This window comes from Cervus canadensis, chromosome 4 (genome assembly GCF_019320065.1).
Source record: "Cervus canadensis isolate Bull #8, Minnesota chromosome 4, ASM1932006v1, whole genome shotgun sequence".
Taxonomy (NCBI): Eukaryota; Metazoa; Chordata; class Mammalia; order Artiodactyla; family Cervidae; genus Cervus; species Cervus canadensis.
Genome location: NC_057389.1, coordinates 47,960,713 through 47,976,575, shown reverse-complemented (window position 1 = coordinate 47,976,575; position 15,863 = coordinate 47,960,713). Strand labels below are relative to the sequence as shown.

Below are 15,863 nucleotides of genomic sequence, written 5' to 3'. Positions count from 1 at the left end.
GCTCATGTTCAGGCACTCTCTGGGCTTCCAGCCCAGGCAGTGCTTGACCACTATGTGAAGCAGCTCTTCATAAGCTTCATAAGCTCCCATTCTCTTCATAAGCTCCTTCCTGTCCCTTACAGATACCCTGTGTACTTGCCTTTCCACGCACTGCTATCTCATTAGATGGGTATGGAGTCCCATTTTATGAAGGAGGCACAGGTACTTGCTGAAGGTCACATAGGTGTTATGAACGGGTTCTGAACTTAGCTTCATCTGAATGCCAGTCCAGTCTTTGTCCCCTGTACTCAACCTCTGACCTCTGTAGAGAATGCCCCCTCCAGAGCATGATGTCCCTCAGACCTCCCAAAGACACCCACTTCTGACCATCCCCACTGCTAGCAAACCCCCAGGCTGGGGCCTCCTTCACAAAGCCACCACCAGAGTCAGCTTCATGGTCTGGCCCCTGTTCATCCCTTCTCCTCCTTGAACTCTCTGCTCTGGCTGAGCTCAATCTACATTGCTCTTTCTGGTTCCCTTTGCACTCACTCCTTCACCTGGGTTGTGCACCCTTTCCCATTCCCCTCTCCTCCTACCAAATCATCTTTCAAATCTCAGTAGCATGTCACTTCTTCCAGAAAGCCTTCCTTTCTTGGTTCAGGGGCTCTTCCTTTGTGCGCCTCTATTGGGTCCTTATCCCTCTCTACTGAAATTGCCTTTTTACTTGAGAGCCTCTCCTTTGCTCCAAGAGGGCAGGGCTGTGTCTGCCTATTCACACTGCATCCCCAGAGCTTGGCCTGGGGTCAGGTACCTGGTTGGTGCTCAGTGAAATCTGGGTAATGAATGAGGGTTCCCTTCTATGTTTCATTGTACCAAGTACTGGTCTCAGTTTGCTGGCACATAGGCTCTCAGTGCAAATCTGTTGAAAAGATAATGGATGACTGCATGAATAAATAAACAACATGGTTCAACATCCCCTGCCTCACATCACACACACACACACACACACACACACACACACTGGATTTGTTCACTCCTCTGCCTTGGTCTTTTGCAGAACAAAAGGGATTCCAGCTCCTTGTTTGAATGCTGTGGGGTTTTGAGGAGGAAAAAAAAAAAATACTGCTCCTTCAACAAGAAGAGTTTCAGGCGATAAAGGCCTTTCTTGCTGGCAAAGGGAGGAGGGACAATTGGGGCCTCAGCCCAGTTTCAGGATGGCCTCAGTTGGCCCCAGACTGACTAATAAAGTGTGAAATTGACTTCATCCCCCGCCACGTCTCCCCAGCCAGTGTGTCCCCGCAGCGTCTCCTCCTGCCACCGCGGACACAGTGCTGCCGCCATCCCCTCTGTCACTGGCAGACAGGCGGGTCATCAACGCCCACGCAGCCCCAGGGCCCAGCGCTCTGCAGAGCCCTGGAAGCCATTTGGCCTCAGGCCAGGATGGGCTTTCAAAGCTAGAAGCATCCGATGTGGCATGTCTGACGCACCTCCTAAGTCAGCCGCTGGCCCCTCCTGGCCCTGTTTACTCCTCTGGCACTGACTGTCGAGGCACGGGTGGGGGCTGGAAGCAGGGACCGCGTTAGGTGAGCTCTTTGAGACTTCACCCCACCCCACCTGGTCCACTGCACCAAATGCAAGACTGGAGGATAGAGCGAAAGGGACCTCAGCAAACGGTGAAAGCAGGGAGCTTTTAGGGGGCTTTAGGGGCTGCTTGGGGAATGACAGAAGGCCCCCAAACCTGTCCTTCCACCAGAACAGGACCACTTTGTGGTCGATTTTGTTTATTTGCTTCTGTTTAAGATTTTCTAGGAAGAGAGGGATTCTGTGGCTCTGTTGTTCAGCCGCTCAGTCGTGTCTGACTCTTTCCGACCCTGTGGACTGCAGCACACCAGGCTTTCCAGTCCTTCACTATTTCCGGGAGTTTACTCAAATTCATGTCCATTGAATCAGTGATGCCATCCAACCATCTCATCCTCTGTCGTCCCCTTCTCCTCCTGCATTTACGCCTTCCATGGCTCTGCTGTTGCTGCTGCTTCTAAGTCACTTGGGTCGTGTCCAACTCTTTGCGACCCCCATAGACGGCAGCCCACCAGGCTCCGCCATCCCTGGGTTTCTCCAGGCAAGAACACTGGAGTGGGCTGCCATTTCCTTCTCCAATGTATAAAAGTGAAAACTCAAAGTGAAGTCGCTCAGTCGTGTCCGACTCTTTGTGACCCCATGGACTGTAGCCCACCAGGCTCCTCCGTCCATGGGATTTTCCAGGCAAGAGTGCTGGAGTAGGGTGCCATTGCCTTCTCCTCCATGGCTCTAGTGAGTCCTAAAACCAGTGATCTGTCCAGCAGTCATTCCCAAACCTGCCTGTGCATCAGAATCAACCAGGTGACTTAGTAAAAAAGACAGATTGTGAGATCTGTAGCGTGTTCATCTGCTCAACACCATTTCCTATTCTTCTGAAAAGAGCCCCTGTGTTACCTTAGAGAGCTATTGTTGCCTCACATAGCCCCACAGAGTTTGGGTGGTCTCCAGGGGTGAGCATGTTCCCCAGGCTGGGCCAATCACAGAGTAATAAACCTAGGGGGTCTAAACTAGGCTAGAGTAGGCAGCCCCAGGATTTTGGCAGAGCTGTAGGGGAAAAGATGCTCTCTTTTTCAGAGGCTCTAGGCTGGTAGCTGTCAGACTGGAACTGCTGGCTAACAATGAAGTCAACACAGAGATAAATTGTGACAAGGAATGACAGAAGAGAGAGAGTGAGCTCATAACATGTTTTGAGCACCTAGATCCAGCCATGTCTGAAGTTTATTCCTCTGGGCTATTCAAATGCATGAGCCAATAAATTGCTCTTTTCTTTTTTTGTTTTCTTTCTCCTTTTTTTTTGCTTTTGCTTCAGTCACTTTGAGTTGGGTTTTTGCAATTTGTGACTGAAAGAGTCCAGACTAATACACAGATCCCACCTCAGATCTATTGACTCTTGATTCCCATTGATGGAGTCCAGGAATCTGGATTCTTCAAGAAGCTTCTGAGGAGGTTCTGATAAAGTGTCACCACTTTATCAATCATTATGTGGACATCACTGAGATACTTGTCCAGTGATGTACAGACAAAAGTGATCCTTCCATGTGTGGCCATTATAATTGTATGTCAGAACTCTGTACATGGTCTTGACCCTCACAACAACTTGATGAAGTACAGGTTATTCTTCCCATTTTACAGATGAAAACACTGAGGCCTAGAGAGGTGGTGAATGAATGTATTCAAGGGCACACAGCTAGTAAGTGACAGATCTAGGCATATGAGTCTCTGAAGTACTTCTTCTTTCTACTACTCTACATGTCTCAGAGGGGCTGTGCAACATGCTTAGAGCCTCCACACCCAGTGTTGGAAATGTCCTCTCTCTTCAGAAGCTCTTTCAGTAATCAGAGCCTATCTGAGTCACTTAGTGTCCTGTGGCCACAGTAAGAGAGGACTCCAATGTGATGGGCCTGAGCAACAAGGGTACTTTATTATACTACACTCTAAGAAGTCCAAAGTAGGATGATTCCAGGATTGATTAATTTGGGGGCTCAGTGTCATAAGCAAAGGTTCAGGTTCTTTCCATTTTTCTTGTCTGTCTTCTTCAGGAGTCACAAGGCCATCAGTCTGACTCTCTTCTTGGTTACAAGATAGCTGCTGCACTTCCAAACATGACAGTGTCCAGCACAGGGAGGTGGTCTGAGTCTTCCTATGTGTTTCTTTTTGTCTGTAAAGAAAATGGTTCTGAAAAGCCATTGGTTATTGGTCAGAATTACATCACACATTCAGACTTAGTTCAGTTGTTGGCAAGAAGGGTGGGGCATCGTGATAGGCTTGGACCAATCACAATGCACCCAGAGTCTGGGCTGAGTGGACACCTGAACTGTAGAGGGCTCTTCAAGAAGGATGGAAGGGGAGGAAGTGTGTTGAGTAGTGTCTGCTCCATGATTCCTCCCCAGTTCCCTGGATTTTCCTCCCTGATTCTGGGCCCAGGCTCCGAGGCATCTTTCTTTTCATTAGTCATGATCTTTGCAGGAAGGTCAACTTTCAGATTTCAAAATCCTCCCCATGGCTTCCTCATCCTCCCCTCCAGTCCCCTCCCAGAGCCAAAAGGTGTCCTAAAGGAACACAGGACTTTCCCAGAGGTGCTCCTCCTGGCTTTACTTCCCTTGTTCTCTGTCAGACTAATACTAGCTCACTAGGCTGCCAGGAGGAGTGGTACAGCATGTGTGGTTGTGGGCCTGTGCTACTGCCTGCCCATCACCCCTTTCCCCTTCTCTGAAGCACAGAATGCACACTGTCTTTAAGGATCACCCTTTCCCACTCTCAAATCATGCGTGTAAGCAACACTGACTCTCACTGTACCCCCTAACTCTTTTTTTTCTTTTTTGGCTGAGAGGCATGTGGGAACTTTGCTCCCTGACCAGGGATTGAACTGTAATCCTTGTATTGGAAGGTGACTTGATTTGGGATGGACAATAACCCCAGTCTGTTTTCTGAGAGCCACTTCCTGAGTCTTGAACTTAAACTCTTGGGGGAGTGAAATTCTATTTATACTAGGGTTGTTGAGTTCCAGATTTGAGCCTGGAGCTTTCAGTAACCATTTTACAATTTCCTAAGGGAAAGTTGGTATGCAAATGAAGCTCACACTGAGCCGAGAGAATGAGATAGAGAGATCCTAAGGTGCTGGATCCAACTGGGCCCGACGCCAGACAGCCCTGTACATCTCAGTCACATGAGCCAATGAGTCTTCCTTTCTTGGTCAACCCAGTCTGAGTTGGCGTTCTGCCCCTCGCAACCAAAAAGCAACTAATATAGCATGTGCTTTTGAAAAAGCTGAACTGTGCTCTCCTTTGGCTGAGTCATGCAAGTATAGAGAGGAGTAATGGGAGATAAGGCTGGGAAATTAGGCTATAGACCCATGGCAGAGGTCATTGAAGACTTTGAGATGGGCCACTCAGTCTCTGAGACCACTGGGGAACACAGGACTTCCTGAGGCCAGGTGATTCCAAGAGTTGCTGAACAAGCTAAACTTTGACCAACCCCCCCCACCCCAACCCCAGCCCGGGGGATCAGGTTAATGCCTTTGTAGCTGCTGATAAAGTAGAATTCTTGATCTGCAGTGGGATTCATCCTCTGGGCCCGCCTTCCACAGGAAAGAGTGGGTGAGTTCTGCATAACTGAGAATGTTTGGAAGACGGAAGCTACTGGAGTTTACCAACTGCTCCTATGCACCAGAGATGATGAGGGTGGGGAGAAACCCAGAGCAACTGACAAGAAGGTGGGGGATACCAACAAATGTAGACAGCCCTTTTGTTTCTTTCTTTCTTTTTGGCTGTGCGGAGTCTTCTCCCATTGCTGCACACAGGGTTTCTCTGGTTGTGGTGAGTGGGGGCTGCTCTTTGCTGTGGTACATGGTCTTTGCATTGCGATGGCTTCCCTTGTGGTGGAGCACTGGAGCACTGGCTCTAGGCACTTGGGCTTTGGTAGCAGCAACACTCGGGCTCAGTAGTTGTGGCTCAAGGGCCCTAGAGCATGAGCTCAGTATGTGGTGCACAGCCTTAGTTGCTTCGTGGCACGTGCAATCTTCCCGGACCAGGGATTGAACCTGTGTCCCCTGCATTGGCAGGTGGATTCCCATCTATTCTAATCTCTCTTAAATCGCCCAGGGTAGGAAATGGGCTGCCCAGAGTAGGAAGAAGGACATAACTTCCCTCTTTCTACCATACCTACTTCTATTAATGTGGCCTGATGTTGTACTCACTTTGGGGTAGCACATTTTGCTTTGTATTAAAATGGATATTATATGTGCTGCTACCAGGCCCAAGTGCCTCAGTCACCTCAAGTCTTCCAAACCCTCTCCCACCTTGGCAGAACTGCCTCCATCCTTCAATTTCTTTTTAAGACTACAAGAATAAAAAATCTTGTGCTCTTGAAGAGGTGAGGTGATCAAGGAGGAGATAAGAAACCAGCTTTCATTCTTTTTAATATTCAATAGCAGCAAAAAAAAAAAAAAAACACCAAAGAACAAAAATGACAAAACACACATTAGTATCTCTGTAGAGTAATCAGTCACATTATAGGCTTTGCCCTCCAAATTGTTATCTGTATAGTTCATGCATTTGTCCCTGACAGGGTCTCTAGGAATCCAATTCCATCCTCCCCCTGTCACTCCCAACCATACCCTCCATGCATTCCACTGTCTTACGTCTTCATTGAGGTTTCTGACTAAAAAAGACTGTTGCCCAGGACAGTATCGAGGATAAAGCCACCATTGCTTCTGATTTTCCTTCCAACAAAATCTAAAACACAAAATCATTGCTTAATTCCTCATATACATGATCTTGTTTGTTTGTTTGTTTACATATTACTGCATGTAGACATTGGTCCTGGTGCTTTACAAATATTAACTCATTTCATCCTGAAAACAACCTCTAATCACAATTGTTAGTTGCATTTTACAGAAGAAGAAATTGTGGCACATATGAATTAAGTGACCTTCCCAGAGTTACAAAATTAGGAAGTGACAGAACAGAGATTTGAACCCAGGTAGTTTGTACTATTAAACCTGTGCCCAGGTTAGGCACACTTCTTCTGTAAAGGGCCAGATAGTACTTTAGGCATTATGATCACATACAGTCTCTGTTCCAATGACTCAGTTCTGTTGTCCTAGACAACACAAAAATGAATGGGTGTGGCTGTGTGCCAATAAAACTTTCTTTAGAGACACTGAAATTTGAATTTCATATCATGTTCAGTGTCAGGAAATATTACTTTCTGGTTTGTTCCCTCACCCCCACCCCGCCTCAATCATTTAGAAACAATGGCAACCCACTCCAGTATTCTTGCCTGGATAATCCCATGGACAAAGGAGCCTGGAGGGCTATAGTTCATGGGGTTGCAAAGAGTAGGACACTGCTGAAATGACTGAGCACGCACAAACACAAGTTCTTAGCTTTCAGGGTCATACAAAAATAAGGAGTGAGCCAGAATTGGTCGGCAGCCCATATTTGGCTGATTCCTGCTCTATGCTATACTATTGTTCAAACTGGCCCTTACACCTTACCTCTTATCATCTTCATTTCCCCGACAAAGAAACCCAATTCGTAGTGGTAAATGATGACTTGCCCAAGGTTACACACTGAGCAGGTGGGGGGAGTCAGGATTTGCACCCAGGCTTGTCTTGATCCCAGAGGCTGTAGAGGCAGAAAGCAGGTAGAGGCCAGTGAGTGGGCGGGAGGCAGGGCCGTGCTGTCGGCATCAGTGCTGCCTACCTTGGCCTGAAACTGTCAGTCTCCAAGTGCTGGCAACTTCCCCTCCCCCCGCTGTCTCTTCACCCCAATCCCCAGGAGCCTGGTACAGCAGCCTGGGGTTCCTTGGCCCTGATCTGCCACTGAGGTCCTATTTAACTAGGACTTGCAAGAGACTGAAAAGCTCTGTCTTTCAAGTCTGGAGCCAGAAAAGCCCAGGTACTGTTTTGACTTGGCCTGATCTTGCCTACTGCAACCATTAGGGCAGGACAGATCTGATTTAAAGGGGACTATCACTCGTGATAACACTTCAGCTCTGGCCAGGGTAAGACTGGGAAAAGGTCCAGAAGGAGTGGGGGAAGGGGAGAGATACAGAGACAGAGGAACACCCAGAGAGAAATATGAATCAGAGAGAGATTCAAACACATGTACACCAACACACAGAAATATCCCTTAACAGCTGTTTTTCTGAACCAAAATCTTATTTCCTGTTTCCTTAGCTCTGCAGACACAGAAAAGCCAGTACTGCAGCAGAAAATCTCCCCATATTACTTGTTGTTAATAATTATTTGTTTTGTCTTTTCTAGGTTTCTGCAACGGTAACTTCTTTCAAACCAATGACCAGCCCCTGAAGTGGGCAATGTGGAAGTTATTTGCTTGAGGAAGGATGTGGAGTTCAGAAAGCTCCAGCAACTTGCTCAAGATCACACAGCAAGTTAATGACCAAGCTAGAGACGAGGATCAAGACTCCAAGCTTCCAGTGCAATGTGAGTCTCCAACAAACCACCCATAGAAATAAAGGGGATATTGAATGTCAGGGATTCAGTACCTTCTCTTCCCTTCAGTAAGCCCCTTAAGTCCCTCTTTGACAAGGAAATGATAGCAACATAGGTTTCCCAGGTGGCACTAGTGGTAAAGAACCTGCGTGCCAATGCAGAAGACATACGAGATGCAGGTTTGATTCCTGGGTTGGGAAGATCCGCTGGAGAAGGAAATGGCAACCCACTCCAGTATTCTTGCCTGGAGAATCCCATAGACAGAGGAGCCTGGCAGGCTATAGTCCATGGGGTTGCAAAGAGTTGGACATGACTGAAGCAAGTTAGCACGTTTGTCTGAACTTGAGCAAGACAATGGACAAGCAGATGCATGCTATCCCCATGGTTATGTATGATAGAAAACTGTGAGACAGATTCAAGGAGAGCTGGATAGATTGTAGTCAGTAGGAAATCAGTACCAGAGGATCTTGGTGAATTGGGTTTTGTGTAGGAGGATATGTCATGTGATTTTTATTACTAAAATTGAATGACTTGAGTTCCCATCTCACCTCTTCTGAGAATGACTCTCTCCCCAACATGGGGTCCTCCCTCCCAGGATAACTCTCAGAGCAGTTACTTAGTCCAAAGGGGCAGTTCTCGTTGTTATCTCCTGAAGGAGAAAAACCTGGAAGCCTGACCATTGTGTATCCTGCAGTTGCTGAATTCTGATACATGGGGACACCGTTAAAAACGGGCGGCTGGGTTGCCCAGAGTCAGTGCTCCTCTAACACATCTCCAGAGCCTGGAGACACACAGTCAACAATACCCAGCACCAGGTACAGCCCCTGCCCTCTAAGGAAACCACTTCATTGATGGAGGCAAATTCCATCTCGCTGGTCCTGCAGGTGCTTCCCCAGGGGGATTTGGAAAAAGGAAGAAACTTTTCTTGCATACACTCCATGACACATACCTTGGACACCCAATGTTATGGCTCTTTATTTCCACCTACACTCAAACGTGGTTGCTTTATTTCCCAGGTATGTCAACAGTGTGCTGGGGTAGTGGGTTGGGACTGATTTGCAGCATCAGTGATAAACTGGCCCTAGAAGCAGCAGCCCCCAAGCTCTTGCCCTCTCTAGCTCTCTAGTGGGTAACTCTTGGTTTGAGGCTGTACACCTCCCATCCCCCTCCTAAGGGCACCCTAGTTTGATTAAGGAAAATTGTTCCTCCCTGACTATTTTGGGGGAGCAGTACTTCTTGAATCCTTCCTTCCCCTGCTGGCCTCCTTCAGTTGAAGTCAAAGAGATCAGGTCCCTCCTCTTTTCACCTGGATGAACTAGCGGGGAACATGTGGTCTCAAATGCTCTTTCCTCAGGACTTTGACTCTGGCAAGGACAGAGGAATGGTTTCTGGTCATTCTCTTTGTGGCAATAGCCATTATGGATCACTGATAGCATCCTGACCTATGTCTCTATCAAGTGAATGATGGTTTTCCTACTTTCTTCTTCTTGACCCTCAGAGTTTCCTTAACTCCTGCTGGCCCAAGTCTGCTCTTCTAGTCTTTTATCAATTATGTAAGCTCCCATTGGTCTTCCAAAAGAATCCCCTCCTCTCTCATTTCTGGTGCTTACACGAAGAACCCTGTCTGATACAACCCCCAAGACTGGAAGAAATCTCCTCCTCTTTCACTGCCAAGACTCACCCCAATTCATTCCTGATTGAAGGTAGTTTGGGTCTCAGGGCCAGTCTCCACCTTACCTGATGTAAATCTTTATAGATAAAGCAAACAAACACAAAGGAACATGCTCCCCAAATGTTGTCAATGTTAGCACAAGTGGTGAGATTACTGGGGATTTTATTTTCCTCTTTTTGCTCACATTTGTCCCCTGGAAAAAAATTTCCCTATTTCCATAAACTCCATGTTATTAAGAACAATAGAATTTACCTCTGTGTTTGTTCAATTGCAATTAGAGAAACTGAGACACAGTAATGCTCTTTCTCAAGCCGAAGGAGGGAGCCTCAGTCCCTGTGTGGGTGTCCTTGAGAAGGACACTTGTCAGTGTTTTGGCATCACACTGGTGGCTGTTATCACCCACTGGTTTGGGTGGATTTATTGACAGAGCCAAGATCTGATATCCTTTCGGCTTTGTTGTATGCATGACTCAGGACACGACCTCACCCCTCCTTGTGCCCCAGGTTTCCCCACAGAAACAAGGAGGAGAATGGCACTAAATGACCTCTAGGAGTTCTGCTGCTCCATTCCAGGGGCTTTTGGAAGATTATTGCCTAATGGGAGCAGCAACCAGGACAGAACCTAGAGTCCCACCCAGTCTCTGGGTGGGAAAGCACTTTAGATATTCCATATAGGCAGCAGTTTTTTTTTTTTTTGGCTAAGCTGCATGGCTTGCGGGATCTTAATTCCCCAACCAGGGATCAAACCTAGGCCCTTGGCAGTGAAAGCACAGAGTCCTAACCACTGGACCACCAAGTAGTTCCCAGCACTTCTTGAATTGCACATGACAAAACCCACCTCAGACTGGCTTAAGCTAAAAAGAGAATTTATTTATTGAAATGTAGTTGATTTACAATGTTATATTAGTTTCAGATACACAACATAGTGATTTGATATTATTATATATTATATTCCACTTAAAGTTATTATAAAATATTGGTTATATTCCCTGTGATGTACCAAAAGGGAATTTATTGACCCAGATAACTGAAATATTTAGGTCTGAATTCAGGCTTGGCTGGATCCAGGGGATAAGCAGGTTATCATCAGGACTTCTAGTCTTTTCTGCTCTCTTTTTGCCTGTTTCATCCTTGGGTAGGTTCTTCCCCAGCAACCCCAGGCTTTCATCTTACCAGCTTAGCACTTCTTCCCAAGGGTTCCAGCAAAAGTACCAGGGCTGACTCTCACTTGTCTGTTAAGTGACATGCCCATTGCTGAACCACTCACTCACTGGAGCCAGGGTGTAGATTCTGTTTACTGGCCAGACTTGGTCATGTTCTTGCCCCTGAAGTTGGGAGGCCACTTACATCTGTGGCCTAAGATATGAGGATGGGTAGTTCACTAAAGGCAAGTCATGAGCTCTCACCAGAGTGGAAAATGATGCCGGGAAGGAAAAAAACCCAAAGGTCCACTCAGGTTCATCTAGATCAGCAGTTATCACAGAGTGTTCCCCAGGGCCTCCCTGGTCGCTCAGCGGTAAAGAATCCACTTGCCAATGCTGGAGACATGGGTTCAGTCCCTGGTCTGAGAAGATTAGACATGCTGTGCAACAACTGAGCTTGTGCATCACAACTATTGAACGTGTGCTCTAGAGCCCGAGAACCGCAACTGTTGAGCCCATGGGCAACATCTACCAAAGCCCACACACACTAGAGCCAGTGCTCTGTAACAAGAGCCACTGCAATGAGAAGCCCATGCTCTGCAATGAGTAGCCGCTGTTCACCATGACTAGAGAAAAGCCCTTGCAGCAGTGAAGACTGAGCGCAGCCAAAAATAAATAACTAATTAATAAAAATAAAAAGCACTGTTCCCCAGATTGGCAGCATCCACATTACGTGGAAACTTGTAAGAACTGCAAATTCATAGACACCACTCCAGACTGACTGGAAGGGGCCCAGCTCTATAGGTGACTCAGATGGATGTTAAAGTTGAGAAGCACTCATGTAGAACAGTAGCTCTCCAGCCTGACTTCAATGAGAATCATCAGGGGAGCTTTTAAGCCTCCTGGGTCCTACTCCCAATCTGATCGGATAAGGGGTAAGTGAAGGAATGAGGTCCATCTCTGGTGCTTTGTAATGCTCCCAAATGATTCTAAGGGCTATGAAGGTTGACAGAACCCTGAAATCAAAACAAAACCAAACCACTGTTCTCAGCTCGTTCTAATTTATACGGTGGAGATAAACAAGGATGTGGACAGTCCCTCTGCTGTGAATGTTGGTTTAATAAAGGAATGACTTGGGGGGTGGCAACTCAAGCCAACCCGGATGAAATAACAAAGTGGGGGACACACGATCCATGCAACTGCATGCAGTCTGAACCAGGAATTCCGTATGCTACGATAAATTAATCTTTATGTCCTCATAGCCAAATCACCCAAGAGAGGAGGCAGTTAGAGGGGACAAATTAAAGGCACAGTTTAATGAGTGCTTACTGAATTAGGCTCATTTAAATTGCACTCATTTCACATGCTAGCAAAGTAATGCTCAAAATTCTCCAAGCCAGGCTTCAACAGTATGTGAGCCGAGAACTTCCAGATGTTCAAACTGGATTTAGAAAAGGCAAAGGAACCAGAGATCAAATTGCCAACATCCGCTGGATCATAGAAAAGGCAAGAGAGTTCCAGAAAAACATCTATTTCTGCTTTATTGACTATGCCAAAGACTTTGACTGTGTGGATCACAACAAGCTGTGGAAAATTATTAAAGAGAAGGGAAAACCAGACCACCTTACTTGCCTCCTGAGAAACCTGTATGCAGGTCAAGAAGCAATAGTTAGAACTGAACATGGAACAATGGACTATTTCCAAATTTGGAAAGGAGTACATCAAGGCTGTATATTGTCACCCTGCTTATTTAACTTATATGCAGAGTACATCATGCAAAATGCCAGGCTGGATGAAGCACAAGCTGGAATTAAGATTGCCGGGAGAAATATCGATAACCTCAGATATGCAGATGACACCATCCTTATGGCAGAAAGTGAAGAGGAACTAAAGAGCCTCTTGATGAAGATGGAAGAGGAGAATGAAAAAACTGTCTTAAAACTCAACATTCAAAAAACTAAGATCATGGCATCCGGTCCCATCACTTCATGGGAAATAGATGGGGAAACAATGGAAACAGTAACAGACTTTATTTTGGGGGGCTCCAAAATCACTGCAGATGGTGACTGCAGCCATGAAATTAAAAGACGCTTGCTCCTTCAAAGGAAAGCTATGACCAACCTAGACAGTTTATTAAAAAGCAGAGACATTACTTTGCCAACAAAGGTCTGTCTAGTCAAAGCTACGGTTTTTCCAGAAGTCATGTAGGGATGTGACAGTTGGATCATAAAGAAAGCATCATCGAAGAAATGATGCTTTTGAGTTGTGGTGTTGGAGAAGACTCTTGAGAGTCCCTTGGACTGCAAGGAGATCAAACCAGTCAATCCTAAAGGAAATCAGTCCTGAATATTCATTGGAAGGACTGATGCTGAAGCTGAAGTGTCAATACTTTGGCCATGTGATGCAAAAAGTCGACTCATTAGAAAAAGCTGGGAAAGATTGAAGGCAGGAGGAGAAGGGGATGACAGAGGATGAGATGGTTGGATGACATCACTGACACTGTGGACATGAGTTTGAGCAACCTCTGGGAATTGGAGAAGGATAGGGAAGCCTGGCATGCTGCAATCTGTGGGGTAACAGAGTCAGACATAACTGAGCAACGGAACAACAAAATCTGATGTAGTCCTGTAAGGTAGATAATAACTACAAATATAATCCTTGAAGTAGGTAGTATTAACTGTTAAAGAAGGAGACACTAAAGATCAAAGAGCAAAGTTACTAGACCTTGGTGGCTGTGCTGGGATTTAAATCTAGAACTGTCTGGTTCAAAAACCAGGGCCCTTAATCCCCACTCTGTGCTGCTTTGAGAAAGGTGATGCTCTCCAGTTAGGAGCAGAGGAGCTTTGGAAGGGGTTTAGGTGTGAATTCTCTGACTCCACATTTTTTGAGGAAAGAGCCCTGGCCTGGAATCAGAATCTTGGCTGCACTCACAGCTCTGGTCTTCATTTATGTGACCTGGAGCAAATCGCTTCTCTAGCTGGGGCCTCGGTCTCCTGATTTGTACAAATAAGATAGCTTTAAATGACCCCTAAGGTTTTTTCCATTCCATTTGAATGATGGTATCAGGAGGTTTCTAGCCAAAGAGTTTTCTTGTTCATCAGGATCCTAGGTCCTGTTTTGAAATACTCCCGTGTTCTAGCCTGACCAGGTATTCAAGTTGTTCTGCTGTTCACTAAAAAATTGCACTCTAGACCAGGAGTCAAGGATTCCTCATTTCTTTAAGGCTTAGAAGACAGCACAGCTCAGATGGAAGCTCTAACATCTGCAATGAAATCTTGGAGAACTAAAACACTGTAAAATTTTGTATGGTCTCAGAACACATTTTTGTCAGATAGGACCACAAAAATCAGTGCCTGACTCCAACATTTATCAGTAGGTGCTGCATTCACCTCTGGACTGGCAATATGGAAGACAGAGATGAACAGGCAGCACTCTGGTGCCAAAGAGGAGGAGAACCACACGTGGGATATGGCCCTGTAGTCAACCTCACATTGATGAGGGGAATGCAAATGAAAACCAGATGTGGCACCAGTGAAAGGGGTAATATCCAGGGCTGACATGGATGTAGTGAAATGAACACTCTCATACACTATTGGTAGAATGTTAATTGGTAGAGTTTTTCCAGAGGATAGTTTGTAACATTTTAAAAAATTCAAATGTGCATACGTCTTCATCCAGCAATTCCACTTCAAAGACTGTCCTCAAGAAATGCTTACTCTCTGCACAAGGATGTAAAACAAGAATGTGCATCGCTATGCTGTTTGTACTGATAAAAAGTTGGAAACAGCCTAGATAGCCATCAGGAGGGAATGACTGAGCCGGGCTCCAGTTTTTCTCTGGCATACTACCTAGCGTTTAACAACCACAAAGAAGATCTGCATGTATATATGGGGGTGGGGGGGGGGAGCCCAAGATATAGAAATACATTTAAAAAATCTCAGAACAATATATTTGGCTTAAAAAAATGTATGCAATACAATGAAATACTGCTTCACATCCACTGGGATAGCTATAATAAAAAAGACAGATAATGGCAAATGTTGGCAAGACTGTGGAGAAATTGGAATCTTCAGGCACTGCTGGTGGGAATATAAAATGGTGCCCCCATCGATGGTAGCCCACCAGGTTCCTCTGTCCATGGAATTTTCCAGGCAAGCGTCCTAGAGTGGGTTGCCATTTCCTTCTCCAGGGGATCTTCTTGACCCAGGGATCGAACCCATGTCTCTAGCATCTCCTGCATTGGCAGGTGGGTTTTTACCACTAGCACCACCTGGGAAGCCCAAATGGAAGCAAATGTTCACCAAAAAATGTGTACACAAATGTTCATAGCAGCATTATTCATAATAGTTGCAAAGTGGAAACAACTGAAATACCCGAAAGCTGATGAATGGATAAGTAAAATGTGGTATAGCCATACAATAGAATATTATTCTGCCATAACTAGCAATGAAATACCAATAACATGCTAAAACATGGATTAACCTTGAAAACTTTGTGCTAAGTCATAAAAGATCAATATTTTATGATTCCTTATAAATATTCCAAATAGGCAAATCCAGAGAGACAGAAAGTAGTAAAGTGGTTGCCTAGGACTTTGTAGGGGATGACAGCTAAAGAGTAAGGGTTTTATTTTGAGGTAATGGCAAGGTTCTAAAATTGAATGCCCTACTGTGTGCACTGCTCTGAAAATATACTAAAAGCCATTTAATTGTACACTTAAAATGGATGAGTTGTATGATGTGTGGTTTGTATCTCAATAAAGCTCAAAATGCCCACACATACAAATAAATACAAATTTTTTCAATGAAATTTTGTCTAAAATAACAAAAGAAAATAACCTAAATATGCATCAATAAGTAAATTACTGTAAATGTACCACCATGGAATAAAATGTAATACTATGCCAAAGCAAAACTGAAGTTCTATATGAACTGACATGGCATGATCTTTAAGATATATAAGGGGACTTCTCTTTAGTGCAGTGGTAAAGAATCTGCCTGCCAGAGCAGGAGCCACAGGTTTGATCCCTGATACAG

The 15,863-nt window shown here is 45.5% G+C and overlaps 1 long non-coding RNA gene across 1 annotated transcript; it reads right to left on the bottom strand.

Annotated features, from left to right (window-relative positions):
* Positions 1–3,470: 3,470 nt before the first annotated feature.
* LOC122439724 lies at positions 3,471–7,461 on the bottom strand. The gene is made up of 3 exons (XR_006268974.1): positions 7,055–7,461; positions 6,173–6,290; positions 3,471–3,715 (listed from the first exon to the last, which is right to left on the bottom strand). It is a non-coding gene; the product is annotated as an uncharacterized LOC122439724 (long non-coding RNA).
* Positions 7,462–15,863: the final 8,402 nt, after the last annotated feature.